The 16297-nt window shown below is 46.6% G+C and overlaps 1 long non-coding RNA gene across 1 annotated transcript; it reads right to left on the bottom strand.

Moving 5' to 3' along the window:
- Positions 1–14625: 14625 nt before the first annotated feature.
- LOC125759221 (uncharacterized) lies at positions 14626–15895 on the bottom strand. The gene is made up of 2 exons (XR_007416756.1): positions 15631–15895; positions 14626–15246 (listed from the first exon to the last, which is right to left on the bottom strand). It is a non-coding gene; the product is annotated as an uncharacterized LOC125759221 (long non-coding RNA).
- Positions 15896–16297: the final 402 nt, after the last annotated feature.

Genomic DNA, 16297 nt, shown 5'->3' on the forward strand with positions numbered 1-16297 from the left:
TCGATCCCGAGGCCTGCGGTTCAGCAATCGAGCGCCATAACCACTAGATTACCGTGGCGGAGCGCGTCTCCAGTATTTCAGAGATTGCAGGCGTGAAGTGCCGGTAGCTTAAAGTTGAACTTGAGAGAAAAATGTATGTGGAGTTCGCAGAAGTTCGCATACCTTCAAACACAAAGTGCGAGGGCGCGAGAAAACGAACTTTCATGCGAAGAAAGATTCAGAGTCGTAAAATAAAGATCAGAAAACTGCTAGACTTGATCGTTTTTAGAGTAAAAATTATTTCACTATCGTCATTCTCAATACCAACCTCAGATGGCATCTTCGCGACAACATTAATGTAAATAAATCACTTTACCTGTTCGAAACCTGAAAAAACAAGTGCAAGTCTTACATTGGTCGGCTATTTCATGACACCAGGAAGTGCAACAAATTTTAATACCGCCCAAAACGTGCGAAAACACCCTCCTCTGCGGAACAACATGCATCTGTGAATTCCATGCTACTTGAAGGAAGGAAGGACCATTCTCACCTTTTGTAACAGTCCAGCAGTTATTACATTTATTATTCAACTAGTCTACGTGGCTTTCATCAACGTTATGCAGCAATTTGCGAGAAAAATATCTTCGTCACTGCTAGCGACGGCATAGCTAACAGTGCCCGTATGGCGCCGCGGACTCTCGAACCGGAAGTCGATGCAGACGGGCGTCGTGGTCCACAATGCTTTGCGAGAGTCAGGTTTTTGCTATCCACCTATTGCGCTTTCACTCTTTTCCACGAGGCAAAAAAAAATCTTTTTGTAGATTCCACCCAGAGTAGTCCTCAAATCGATAGCAAAACTTGCGTAGAAGTTTAGTCTTTCCTAGCCTTTAAATAAATGTGCTTAAGAATCTCTGTTAAAATGGTTGCCTATAACAAGTTAGCACGTATGTGGCTCACCGGAATTAACAGGTTGTCCTTTGCAAATAATTGTGGCCGCACTTCTCATTGACAGAAAAAATAAAATCACAGCATATCCACGGAGTGAATGATGATGAGTGGGCGAAGCTGCGGAGGTTCATCGGTAAACCGTGAATCTTCCGTGAATTCTGCCCAGTACATCATCACCGACGTGAGATCGGGCGCGTTTATACTAAAGGTTCGATGAGTTATGACGACTTGCAGCTCACTTTAATTTTACATGTACGCTGTGAATTTTCATTGTTTAGAAAACCATTGCTTTAGAAAACATCTTGCGTCTTTCGTTAAGCAGCTGGCGTCTTTTCGTTTTGCTTTAGAAACATCTGGCGTTCTTTCGTTTTGCTTTTAGAAAACATCTGCCGTCTTTCCTTGGTTTATTTCATCAATCAACGGCGTTTTGAACAAAATTTTTATTGTTTAATCACGCACAGGAGAAATCTCACCAGGCACTACCTTGGAGGTAAACAATGGCTGCTAATGGGAATGAGAGACAGAAGAAATCGGCTTTTAGCTAACACTTACACTTCTACTTCTACTAACGTTTCCTACTGGAACATGCCAATGGCTGCTAATGGGGAATAAGAGACAGAAGAATTCGGCTTTTAGTTAACGCGCACGCTGCGAATTTTTTATTGTTCAACAACGCACAGGAAAAATCTCCCACCGGCACCACCTTGGAGGTCAAGATCTGTTACTAGCGTTACGACTGGTTACGCACTACTACGACTACGAGGGACGAACGGGTGCCGCCTTAAGGAGCTTCGCCCCTAAAAAGGTGTACACCGGTTGTTAACGTTACGCGAATGCACTCTTATATAATCATGTCCCAGATAAAGTAGTAGATGTAGCCAGTAATATAGACCATTTGTTCTAGTTTCCTAGGTATATCTAGCAATTTGTGCGGGACATATGAGAGTGTACTAGCGATTAGGCAGTAAAATAAATATTTCGTGAGAGCTGTTATACGAAAAAAAAAGCGGGTTATTAATGTGCTCATGCGCAATGTTCTGCATTTCAGGTATCTCTGGCCGCTTACGAACTTTATCGTTATTACACACCTATTGAGCCCATCCGTGACCACTCAACAATGTACTGTTTATCCTACGTCCATGATGAAAGTTTCCGAGGATATTTCAGGCCGGGATGCTTTCTCGGGGCTTCTCTCAATTGTAAGTTTACCTTGATACTTCTATGTGTACATATGTTCAAGTTGAAGGGAATATGTTCAAGCTGCGTCGCTGGAGCAGAAAGCTTTGATTATAAGGGCGCGGTCGCGAGCGCTGGCGCGTGCGCGCTATCTAGACGAAAATCAGTAGACTCCTCGTAAACCCTTGTACGTGATTAGAGTCACTGGAAAATTTCAGAGTACCGCAAAGGTAGGCTGCACGCGGGCAACATTGAGCGGCGGCGGCCATTTCCCTTCCGGACCGTCCGGCGCGTTGGTAGCATATGTTGAGAAGTGACCGATCTTTTCGCCTCGATGCCGTGTTACGCTCGGCGTAACTGCAGCATATGTGTGTGTGTTTCTTCAAAAGGATATCAGAGTGATTTCTAGTCACCGTAAGTCATGAATCGCATGCGCGGTAAGCGGTGTAGGCTGTAGCTGATGAATCGTGCGGCGAATGTTTGAAGTTTATTAACATGAAATAAATACATATTGATTGCAAACACTGTATGACTCCTTAGCCGAAGGCTAGTATTGGGATCATTTACAGACGTGTAATTACAGAAATGTTCATTAACAAACATGTAATTGACAGTTTCGATCGTCAATGACAACTACGTAGAAAAAGATTAGAAATAGCAGAATAAAAAAAAAGAAATATATAACATACAAAAATATATGGTACAGACATAGAATACATGGTACAGAACAACGAGACAACATGTCGTACACAAGTTAAATGTGGTAAGCATAACAACATTGCCATGTGCTCGCGAACTCTCTTCGTGCTCGCGAACTCTCTTCGTGGCTTCATCAGTCTCTTTTCGTTTCACGGTCGAGTATGTTCGCAAGGTCCGGAACTGTAGACATAGTTGCATTAGCGTAATGACCGTGCGAGATGCCATTTACTTCGACACTTGGTGAATGTTGACTGTTTGCGCTAGCTTTGCAGTCGGTATTCAGGGTCCCTTCATAGCACATTCGAGAACATTATCGAACATCAAGAACATTCAGCATTGCGTCCTTCGACTGATCGCTGACACATACCTTACTTGCGCACCTTGCTTGCTGTTCAGCTGGGTGTTATCTGTAATAGAAGTGGTGTGTGTACGGTAAGTGGAAGTTGTGCGTGAAATATTTGTCTCGGTTCGGAACGCCAGCAGCCGAACGCATGGGTGAGTCGGCGTGCGGTAGGTAAGTGCATCTTTTTTTGCGAATACGTTGTCATTTCCTAACAGATACGTAGAAAATAGGCCATCAAAAATGATTGACGTCACTACTCAGTTGTTTCATTTCATATTTTTTTGTCTCCTTAATATTCCCAACGTTGCAGTGCATTTGCAAATATTTTGCTGTGTTCCGACAAAGTTTTTTTTTTTTTTGCGTTGCCAGCACGTAGACGGCTGGGGTTCGGTTTCTGCACTGCTTTTAATTTCAACTTTTTTTCCGTAATGCCCTTTTCCTAAAACTTCCTCGGTGCAGTGCTTTATGTTATTTTGATCAGAAATAGCACACTCTAAAAAATCTTTAACGCGCATGCTACTGCAACACAATATGCATATAGATCTAGGGCTCGCATGAAATCGATTCCCTCAATGCGTGAGAGGATAAGACTTTTTTTTTTTTTTTTGCTGTGACCATTTCTCGCCCACAAAACAGTATTGTAAGGGTACGCTCGGCGCAATGCAGCATTAGCAACATTCTTTTTTGAAAAAAATAAAATACGGTTAATAACATTGCATTATACCAAGTTTATCAACAGAGTTCCACGCTTCAGTTTTGCGCAGTGGCAAATGATCATGCGACAATTCCCTTCAAGGTACACAGTAAACAGTTATTATTTTAATAGGTCTTCGATTTCGCTCTCGTGCGTGACACGCTGATAACTCGAAATGCATGCTCATCTGTTCAACAGATCGAGATATAAACAGCCGAGCAAATAGAAAGGTATGTAGTATGTAGTTTTCAATATCGCTGAACACAGCGAACCGAAAAGGTGAAGTATCCTGTTGCATGAGAGCTTTTCCAGGAAAGTTTGTGTAGTTCGTTGCAGAAAGGAGTGTTCTTCGAGGGGGGCGAATTCATTCCGCGGTCAACTACTCAGCCACGTACAACGACGCTCTTTGACGTTAATGTTTCCCACATGGTACGCAAAAATATACGTGATTCCCGCGACGAAGTACTTCCAGGGACCATGGTACTGCTAAATGTCCGGCCGCGCTCAGCATTCAAAGCGCCAGCTGCACCTAAAGCGCTTGGAAGAGATATGGCGGTGAGAGGTCACGTGATGCGAGTAAGCCAATCGCATCGGCGGCGGCGCGCGGAAAACAGGTGCGATACTCTGAAATTTTTCTAGCGACTCTATACGTGTTGTGCTTTCAGCGCTTATTTTGCGTTGAGGCGACAGAGGGAACAAAAACCGCTTCGCTCCCTGGAGCTGCCACATTCCCTTACGACAGCATTTTTTAGTTGCGCGAGGTTAGATGCAAAAGGTGTAGCTGTTAGTCTTACTTTGTGTGACTTTCCGATTAGTTTCTGTCGCTTTCTTTGCTTCACCCTCGAAGCGCTGCTATGACGTTTCTTCTTTAACGTTCTCAGGGGCAAGCGCTGGATGACCTGGAGCAGATCAGGAGTCTTGACGAAGGAAGGATGTCTTTGTACATATCTTTCTCAATGCGGGCTTTTTATTACCAGCTGTATAACCCTTCAGACGCCACAGTCAAAGGTACGTCAAGAAGCGACGCAGAGGAGTACTTCGATCTGTTCAGACCGTGCAATTACTCTTCCTACGGCAAACATCAGGGAGACCCAAAGCAAGTAAGATTATGTAGCGACCACCCGTCGCTATTTCTTCTCTTTGTCTTAATGGTCAAGTGTTCATCAGCCAATGTCGTGACGAGTTGCGCTTTGGGGTGGGTCTAGTGCGAGCCTCGCCACCTTCTTTCGTTACAAGACAACTACCCCGGCTCATCAGTGCCTTTCTCGTCTTAGTCGGCCAGAAGGGCTTTTACCTGTAAATCAGCCTCAGCTTATTAAAGGGGCCCTGCAACACTTTTTCAGCATGGTCAGAAAACGCTGCCGATCGGTAGCTGAGGCTCCTGATAACATGGAAGCCAAACAATATAGCGCAGCACGCGGCCTGGATTTTAAGTGCCATGCACCTATAGACCGAAGGCGAACGGCTTCCGTCCATGGTCACGCAGTTCCAAGCGAAACAGCCGCCGAGCTTCGACGCGAGGCCGAGAGAGGGCGCTATCCACAATCCCTTCATCTGAAAGTTTCTGAGGAATTCGCCGCTAGGGGCACTCCCACGCAGCAGCCAATAGGAAGGCCCCGGCTGGCGGAGGGTCTTTCTAGCCATGGACGCCGCTGAGAAGGCTCGCCGAGAACGACAGCGCGCTCGCCTGAGAACGGCAGTACGAACGAAGACCGCATGCCCCCTTCAGGCCTAAGCGAGCAGAGGAAAAACGACTACATCGATTCCTCAACTTATACACAAACACAGGAAACAGCTTCCAAACGGCAACAACGAAAGAAAAGTGCCAAGGTGACAGCCAGATTAGCACAAGCGAAACCTCAGTATCGAGACGATTCCGAGATGCGAACGCGAAAACATGCTGCAAAAAGAGAAACACATGGACACGGCTTGCATTGCACTGCCTCAGCATTCACTTAGAGTGGAGCTGGCCACAATTATCACAGTTAATTTCCACGCTGAGCTGTAAGTCACTCGCTGTTATCTCGTCAAATGATGTCATAATCCAAAATGGCCCCCGCCAGTGGCTGATTTGAGAATCGTGAGCTGCATAGCTACCGTGGCCGCCGCAGGTTCCCGCACTGCACATTGAAAGGTGGCCACTCAATCGAAGAAACAATTAAGCCAGCGTTGCACCACTGGTGCCAAGCCTGAAGGAAGTGCAGAGCGGGGCCACCTTTGCTTCTCTTCGGTTTCTCTTTCTTTCCTCCTCTCTTTATTTTCTGTTTTCCAGTTTCTTTTTGTCCTTTTTCCCTATTTATTTGTATTCATTTCTATTTTTGTAGCGTTAGCTACACTGGCCTAGCCGAGCCAGTTTCACGTGGATCCTCAAGAACCGTGGTGCGCATGCACGAGGATCAGTGATGTCACGCACCAGAGCCGGCACCTCCCTTGCACTCCGCCGCCGCCGCGCGCGACTCGCCGCCGCCGGTCTGCGCTTTCCGGAGGAGCGACGTCGTAGCCTTGGCAGACGTATTGGCGCCGGGACGCGCGCAGCTATTCGCCTTCGCTGTGCAGTCGCCGTCTGACACTGGGCTGGAGCCGCTTGATAGCGCTTCTGACTCGCGTTTGCCAGTGTGGTATAGCCATGGAGAAGGAGAGCGCAAATGCTGCTCAACGGCGCAGAAGAGCGGAGAAGCTTAGCTCATCGGATCCCGAAGTAGTTGCCTGGCAAAAAAAATATACATGTGCCACATAATACGTATACCATGTGTGTGTCATTGTAGCAGCAGTAAGCATGATAATCAAGCTAATCCTAGACAATCAGGAAAGCTAAGAACAATTAGCTGAACCTTTGGTAATGCTACGTTATCATGGCATAGCCGAGCTAAGCCACTGCAACATTTTTAACGCGATAGCGTTAGAGAGCTCGTATCGCAGAAATTCCGCCGTCGGCGTCGGGGCCGTTGGTTGTGAGCGAAAAATCATCATCTTGTCCGTGACCGAAAAATCGGAAAAGCTGCAAATAAAATAAATAATAAAAATGTTGGGTCCGAGTGAGAATCGAACCTGGGCCGTCTGCGTGGCAAGCAGGTGTTCTACCACACAGCCACGGCACTGCTTGGAGCTGCACTGAAAGTAACTTTCCTGCTTCCCAAAAATACGCGTCCTGTATACAGGTGTCAAACTACGAGATGTAATATCGGAGTAATATTGCGTGGTACAAGCGTACATTGCCATCGGGCGTCACACCACGTCAATATCATAACGACTTGGTGGTTTAAAGACAGCCACCCATTACAAAAGGCACACACATTACTGCGCGTATTCTCTTAAGACCACGTAGTGGGTGCATCGCAACTTCGAAAAAGTTTCTCGCGCATAATAGCTCCTGGTTTAAAGCATGCTACCCATTACATAAGGCACACACCTTGGTGCGCATTCTGTTAAACACTCGTAGTGTTGGAACTGCGCACTAGGAACAGAATATCGCTATCGCGTTCAACTCTTAAAGGCGAAGCTTAAGCGTCCCCCAATTTTTTTCCTATTTTTCCATTCCTTGCTCTCTCTTTCTATTTGTCGCTTGCTTCCTCTTTTTTCCGATTTTTATACATAGTTTTGCCTGCGTTGCGCCAAGCGACGACAGCATATGACCACCCGGGCCCCTAAAGTGCTCCGCACTTGGAAGACATTTCCTTGGAGCGAGCGCGCGCTCAATATGTCACAGATGGCTTGCTATACGTAGTTTTATCAGCGTTACGCCTAGCTACAGGAGAGGGCGACAGTATACGACAGCCCGAGCCCTTAAAGTGCCCCGCACTTAAAGAAAAAGAAAACAGAAAAAGGAACGAAAGCGCTCAAGCCATGACGCGCGCTGACGAACGGACTCAATTTCTTCGCCCTTTCTGCGTAAAAATCTTTTACGGCAGTCGAGTCGTGAGGTGATCAACTCATTTAATTAGGTCATTCGATGATTGCATTGAAAATAATTTCAGACCCCTTTTTCTAGTTATTGTGCTGTTCTCGGCCCTTCGGAAACGTTCACGTATTTGTGCTCGTTTGCGTTCCGCGCCGAGTATGTCAAGAAGCAAAGAAAAAGGCTTTTGAAATGTTCACTACGGGTTGTATACAGTGCTCACACAGCTGCGACTAGCGCCCGTCACGCTACCAAATTAGTCACAAAGCGCTGGTTACGAACGGCCGCAAATGGCTGTTTTGGTCCCGAAGCAACTACTTTGGCTCAGTCGCTCGCTGGTCGATTTTTTTCAGTCACGTGACAAGATGTGCAGGAACAGGACGGCAGCATACATTGCGGGGCAATATGAATAGCGAGCAACAGCAATAGCGGGGCAATGGCAGTAGCAATAGCGAGCAGGCGTGAATTCTGTGTGCCTATGGCTATAATTTGGATGCAGGTGTGAACGTCGTTCGCGTAGAGTCGCTGTTTGGTCCCTAGTCGCACATGGCCGCGCGCTGGTGCTAGTCGAAGGTGTGAGTGAGCCTAAAAGTAGCAGTGGCACCAGAGGTCTTGTTTTGCAAATTTATTTCTTGATTTAGTAGCTTTCTGTCTGATGATCCCAAAATTGAATCGTAACTGCCCTAACGTATCTTGTAATTGATTCCATCGTCATTATGTCCAATTTTGGCGTCGTTAAATATGCCTCAAAACTGTCGTCTAATATCATAAACTAGCGCCGTACCGCGGTGAAGCACCATAAGGTCACGCGGTGAAGCACCATGCACACCCATCGCAATGTAGCGATGGGTGTGCATCAGTATCAGTTAAGGTGTGACGCCGCAGGCACGCTCTCCTGGCGATATTTCTCGGGTACACCCGCCCGCCAAGCACCCGTTATTCTGTTATTCTGTCAAGTCTGCCTCCTTAGAATAAAGAAGCACTCTCTTGCTTTAAGAAGTGAAGCCAACGTGATGAATAAGCAGTATGGCGGCTAAGAACAACAAGCAATTTATTATTTATCGCAAATGATCGTCTGCCTCTATGCGCACTGCTCATAATTCTGTTGCCAGCTGCCGGTTTTGGCATTCCGCTGGGCTCGCCTTTTTTCACCGCTCCAACGCACACATAGAAACACTCACAGGCTCTGTCGACGCTCCGCGTGTCGCATCCCAAGCCAGGCGTCCGCGTTGGCGCGTCTCGCCCACATCATCATCAAGATACAATCAAGTTGTTATCATCATCATCATCATCATCACGAAGAGCAGCGCAGTCCGTGTGTGCACAAGGAAAACGTTCAATGTGTCGCGGAGACTCGTAAACAGGAGACGAAAATTGCATGTCCAATCCAACCTGGAACGTATGCACCATGATCGTGGCATGTAAATCATGTACATGACATACATATCATGATTGCCAAGTTACCATCCGTCATTTATGTTTGTCATACAGTCACGTCACGCAATACCAATTTTGGTGTACATCAAGCGAGCGAAACGACCGCGAGCGCACCGTGAGCGTGTCAAGTGAATCATGGCGTACATGACTTGTCATGATTTTAAAGTTACCACCGCTCGTTTACGTTCAACATACAGTCGCGTCGCGCTATACTAATTTTGCTGTATATAAAGCCAGCGAAACTCCTGCGAGCGCACCATGAGCGTGGCATGTAAATCATGCCATACATGACATGCATATGATCGTTTCATGTGCAACTGCCAATTATGTTTTTCATATAGTCATGTCGCGCAACAACAATTTCGGTGTATATTAAGCAAGATAAACGGCCGCGAGTGTATCATAAGCGTTGCATCTAAATCATGTCGTAAATGACATGCATATCATGATTTTCATGTTACCCCGTGTATGTTATGTTCGTCATACAGAATTGTCTGGTCATACCAGTTTTGGTATATATACGTTCATTTAAACGGCAGCGAGCGCCCGGAGACCATGTCATGTAAATCATACTGTACATGACATGCGTTTCGTGATTTGCACGTTAGGACTTGTCACTTATGTTCGTCATGAATTCTTGTTACGCCATACCAATTTTGGTATATATCAAACTAACGAAACGGTCACAAGAGCCCCAGGACCATGGCATGTAAACTATGCTGTTCATGACATGCATATCATGATGTTTATGTTATGACCTCTCAGTTATGTTCCCAATACGGTCACGTTACGGCATGCCAATTTTGGTATGCATCCCATTAACGAAACGGCCAGGAAAGCACAAAGTCGTAGGCGGCCAGATAGAGAGATAGATACGCTCAAAGTCACGGAAGTTCGCTAAGAAATGCTTCGCATTTAAAAGCTCTCAAGTGAAGGGCACATGTAGAACTTGAAATTTTGTCACTGCTCCTTGAAGTCGCGGCAAAATGTACCGCACCGTGCACTCTTAGGGTAGTAACGGCTCAGCGTGGCCACGCTCCATGCAGCGCCATGGCATCTGGGCGATCGAATCAAAGCGGCGCAGGTGCGCACGATCGCGCCGCTCTTGCTGTACCACACCTAAGCAAGAACGCCGCCATGGCCATGGAGCGGCGTGCTCCAGCGCTGTAGCAGACAGCGCGAAGAATCTCCCGTGGGTTCCTCTGCGCATGCGCCGCGACGCTTCCATGCGCGGCCAGGCCGCGAGCGCTGACGCAGCGCGGAGTGCGTCCACGCTACGCCGTGTCGCCCTAAGAGTGGGCGGCACTCTATATCGCCAAATCTGGCCTGTGTATAAATGATCGCCTAGGTGAGCATGTAGGCTTGCATTTGCCGTATCATAACAAGAGCTGCACGTGTAAACATTTACTGCATAACATGCATGTTTTACACAAAAGGAGATACAAGGAAATACAAGGGATTGTATACTATACATAACCTTATATACATAACCTTGGTCCAAGGCTATGCATATAAACGTTATGTATATTAGATGTTACGTAAATATAGATTATGCATATAAGAGGTTTATGTACAAAGGTTTCGAATACAAAGAAATTTGGTGACCAATGTATGAGCGTTCCGTCATTGTCTCCTTCTGAAAATGAGTTTGCCTTTCTAGTTGATACGATGTGATTAAGCGTGGTTTTTATCTATGTAAGCTCTTTTTGGACGAAAGCCTTAGATACCTCATAAACGCCAGAACTGACCGTCGGCGTCGACGGCGGTTTCGTCGCAGCGGCGTCAACGCGAGTGAGGGAAAAATCATGATCACGTGATGACGTCACAATATGACGTCATCACGACGTACCATAACCCGAATACGTGTGACGTTGCCATGCAGTGACTATGACGTCACATAAGGTGCCGCCTCATGGTGACGTCATCACATATAAAAGGTGGGACGATCGCGGAGGCAGTGCAAAATCACATTAGGTGCGGAAATCTGGCAATGCCTTTGATCCTGGAAGCAGTGGAAGCTTTTCGAGGGTGGCGGGGGAGCTTCAATACATCGAATAAGAAGAAAAACAATAATATAGCTTTTCCCGTCGAGTCGTCTTAGGCGAATGCATAAGTTACCTGGTGATTTTTTTTTCTTTTGCTATTGTGCGTATGCTTGACGGTTTTCGAAGCGAAGCGGACGAATGATAAAATTCTGTTTGAAGAGTGCGCTTGTATTCGTCTTTCCTGTGGTCCTGCGTGGTCTTTTTCGCCTAAACAATCATTTATCAGCCGTGCAACAACTAGCCCGAGAGGATACGTTACGATGTATTGACACGCGTCCTTGCTTTTATTTTTTTCACATGAACTGCCTTTTAAGTGGGGAGAGATTTCGGGGTCTCGGGCTGTCGTCTGATTTCGTCGCTTGGCGTCACGCTCAAAATGCCAAAATATGTCAAAAGTTGGCGCTTCAGGTCAAGTCAATACCAGAATAGTTCGAGAGGGCGCCAGTGCATTACAAATTAAGGTTTCCTTTCCCGCCATGGACGTCGGGCACGCTGTATGTTTGGAACGCCAGCGTCACCGTAGGGCTAATTCTTCTGTCCCAGCCAGAGAAGCTACAGCGAAACGCCAGCGCTGGGGGTTAGAAAGAAATCTACTGAAGAGAGAAAGGCAGGCCAAACGCCAGCGAATGCGAGGTAATCCTCAACTTCGGAGGACTCTCAGATGCAGGCCGAGCGCCAGCAAAGACAGGCGAACCAGCATTTTCCACTCAGACAAAAACACAAGCCAAGCGTCAAAAAGGGCAGGCGAATCGTGAGCTTTGCGCCTCGGTTTACACATTTTTCACGGTTTGGTACTGGCTCGACTTTTTGCTTTCCTGTAACGCGCTTGATTTCTCGACACAGGCCGCGATTCAGCCTTCACGTGCTTCGTGAATGACGCCGACTATTCTAAAAACATTGCATGCCCCACGCGTATGTTAGAGTGCCTTCGAGATTCTGCGCGATTACTAAAATATATACTTTGACGCATGTATCGAAGCTGACGCGTTTAGCCGCCGATGATGTTTTAAATGCGAAGCATTTCTTAGCGAACTTCTGCGACACTTAGTGTACTATATATCCGCCTACGACATTTTGCTTTCCTGGCCGTTTTGTTAATTGTATGTCTACCAAAATTCCTATAGCATAACACGACTGTATGTCGAACGTACCAGATTAGACTCCAGAATCTTCCACCATCGCTGTTTCAAGCCTTGCGTGACTTAGTTCAAGCTTCGCTGCATTTTCTAGTTTACCGACGACCGACGATTCTGCCCGAGGCTATAGGTGCCCGAGGGTGCCATTTTTTTTTTTTTCGTGGGCACAAGTTCGCAATGAAATGCTTCATCCTTACCTGCTGCAGTATTAAATGCGTCGTTTATCCCACAGGTTTGTGCGACAGAATTTGGAAAATACTACCGCTACAATGCTGAAGTTGGAGCCGAATACGCCTTTAATCCCCAAAAAAATCGCACTCTTGTGTTCGACTCGGAAAGAGGAATCAATGAAAAGGTAATTTCACCTCGCATTTCTGAAGCCATAGTGTGCGCTATCAGCGTATAAATAATTTGTATTGATTAGTTGCTCTATATACAACCCCGACATGCATGTTGTGGTTGTAATGATCGCCTGCTCACCCGAAGGTCGCAGGATAGAATCTCGGTCGCGACGGCCGCATTTCAGATCGAATGGGATCAATGGGATCCAAACCCAAAACACATGAAAATTATAGGTTTCGATCCCACCGATGGAAAGGTGATTTTGGGTCCACTTTTACTTACTTGAGTTTACGTCACAATTACTATACTACAGGTATATGCAGCAGTTTACGTTTTTTACGCTTTTCCTGGCCTACAGTGAAATCTCGGTGACACGATCACAGCTCATACGAATTTCGGGGTGATACGAATTTTTCATTGGTCGCGGCCAAGGCCCATTCGCCTGCAGTGCAATAGAGTACGGTTGTTGCGAACCTATTTTCACCCAGTGACGTTTGATACGAACGTACGCTACCGCCCAGGTACGCACAGGTGCTGTCCGCGCTGTCGCGGAAGACGCACCAAGCACGTGCGCGAGCGCGGGAACGCAAGCGTGGGCATGCGCGCCGCACCGCAAAATCGTCATAATCACGGTGTAAGAAAAACACTATTCTTAGGGTCAGAATATACGGAGACGCGTCACGGCCTCCGAGATTGTGTGCGCGAATCTTTGAGGCTCTTTTGTGCCTCCGTTTGCCTTAGCGTTTAGATTACAGAGGACATTAGCACTACACTCTTAAAAAAAATGGAGTGACCCTCTCTCCTTTAAGGGAGAAACGGCGATGTCCCCAATGTTCGTCTTCAAATGGAGAAACCGTTCCTCCCTTTTCAATGGAGAAACCGTCAAAATCAAGATGGCTGACGCCAAGCCAGTGAAGCGAGCAATAGATTTAGGCCTAGCGAGCGCATCGATTCTCGACTGATAAAGAGTATGGGGCACTGGCAGTCACAAAAAACGGTCCCGCTGAGCTTAATATCGAACGCTATGACAATAAAAGCAATCAGACAAACCTGTAGTGATGAAAACCTCGCGAAACGGAACGACGGAACTCTTACGTTTCGCTCGGCCAGCGAGACGGCGTTCACTTTAAAAGAGACGGGTACTGCAAAGGGGCTCTCACCCGGAGACTGTACGTTAGGCTTGTTGTCTTTATTTGTCGAAGCGTCAAACGGTGTAGCGACGTTATCCACGCGTTTGTGCCTCCAAAATGTACATTCTGTCGCATCAAAACAATCTCGGCGCAGCAGAGCATAGTTTCGATAGATAGATGTTCAACTTCATATAAGTAGGTGGAGCTATGAGAGCGCCGCGGCCGCGAAGTAGGTGGTAGCTGGCGCCATCTAGAGGGATTAAACAATACTAAAAAAAAAGTTTCTGACTGAGGCAGCGTACGTTGATACTGCACACGGCATTTCGGGGAGGTAGGCCAGGGGGAGGTTACTCCGTATACCTCCCATAGGACGTCTTAATTCATGACGTCAGCGCTGGCAGCGCCAAACGTCCCTTCAGTTACTATCCTGGCGGCTGGGATTCAGAAGCTCAAACTGCAGAATGGCGGCGCACACGGTATGCGTCGTCATGGCAACACCAGCCGCGCCTCGCACCTCCTCTCCTAGCTCTCTCGCAAGCGCCGTGTTTTATTCTTTTTGTTTTGTTTGCGTGCTGCGCAGCCTCCTCCCCCACTATTTTTCATGAACCCGCTCGCCCGCCCGCTCGCGCGTGCTGCGCCGGCGTTTTTTTTTTTTTTTTTTTGCATCCGCTTGCGCGTGCTGCGCCGCGCGTTCGTTGCGCGTTTGAATGTACGCAATTTGCAATCAAGCATTCTGAACACACTGCAGTCGTGCAGCATGTGCCAGAACGCAAAAGAATGAATTGCACTCACAACACAAAATATCTTTGGTCTCGTTTTATTGTCCTCGTTTCCGAAAATCAACATTTTCATCAAATGTGGTGCGACAGAGGTTCAGGAGATTAACAGAAGTGATGAACAGGAGATTCACATAGACGTGTTCATGACCACTAAACAACGCGAAAAGTATCGGCAAAGTTAAGAACTTAAAGAACAGTGGAATAAAAAACAGCATAACATTAGGGCACATAATAAAAAACAATTTTTATACTGACAAAAGTGCGGAAGAGCTTCTGATATATGCGCACGATATTGCACAAAATTATCATAACTAACAAAATTGAACATTCACTGCAATGCAAAAACAATGAAAGCAGTTGAATACCTAAAAATAGAATAATCATGTAAAGATCATTTTAAAGATGTGAAAACGAACTCCACATATACCACAACTAATATTGGCCGCACTTTATTGACTACATTTCCAAAAACGTTGATTTTCATAAAACTAGTGATGATAAACGCGAAGAAAATGAACAGATGATATCGGAGGATTCATGGCATCTCTTCTTGAAATGCGCCGATTCTGCAATTCTTCAGCTTTTCTCTGGGCGCACCAATCAGCTGTGTGGCGTTCCGGAGTACTTTAAAAACGCTTCCGCCCTGAAGAAAAGGGACAAGTTCCAATCAGATAAAGAGCGCCGTCGATTGTTCGTGCCAGAGCAGCACAAGTTTTTATACATTTACCTACAGCCTTAGAAACGCGGTTATAGGCGATGGCGAGTAATTAACCGGAGATAAATGCAAAGCACATATTCAAGCACGCGGTTCTGTGATAGTTGTAAGCCTGTAACTATATAGTTACGTCGCATGGGCTTCATGTACCGCTGCTTGTTCGTATAACGATTTAAACGCAGCATCGTGCCCTTTTCGAATCAGTCATTTTTGAAAACAATAACTGTAGCCCCACTGCAGAGAACAGCTACTCGGTATGGACGTGAATTCAAACTGACACAATGAAAGCCGCAACTCAAAGGGCACGCTCACCTGTTGTTCTTTTGGGGGCCGGCACATATATTCCGGGACTTGTTCTGGAAGTATTCGAGCAACAAAGCACTATGCACAAACATCCCGAGTCGTAAAACATCGCGTCGCACAAGCACACAGCGAGCGCGCACCGTCAAACGGACGAGCGACGACGGCTAACGCGCGCCTTACCAACGCCAGACACGAAACTTTCCAACGGATTTCAAAGTCGGCGCGGCGGCGCCAGCAAGGCGGCGGAAAGCGCGCCTCCCGGAGGAGAGGGAGTTGATCCCGCCAGAGAGGGGGTTGAAGAGAGTTGTGAGAAAAGAGACGGAACGCAGATTTTAACTCTGATCCCACTCCATAGATGGCGGGTCAATTTGCCATACCAGTCACGTGGGTTTCTTTCACTAGCCTGGGTAGGCCCATTCATGGATTACTTAAGGACACCGGAAAGTAGATACGCACACGTTCACTAGGCAGACACATAGTACGCACATTCAATTCATACATACACAATTCATTCGCATGTATGAAACCTACAACACCGACAGTTCACTACAGACGCATTCGTACAGACGTTTACACATACTCCTCTAAGAAGCGATGGCCCTTATGTAGTCACTGAATTACAGTGGACCATGGTGGCACAAGGATGCATCATTTTTCTTCAACTCTTTACGATTCC

This window comes from Rhipicephalus sanguineus, chromosome 7 (assembly GCF_013339695.2).
Source record: "Rhipicephalus sanguineus isolate Rsan-2018 chromosome 7, BIME_Rsan_1.4, whole genome shotgun sequence".
Lineage (NCBI taxonomy): Eukaryota > Metazoa > Arthropoda > Arachnida > Ixodida > Ixodidae > Rhipicephalus > Rhipicephalus sanguineus.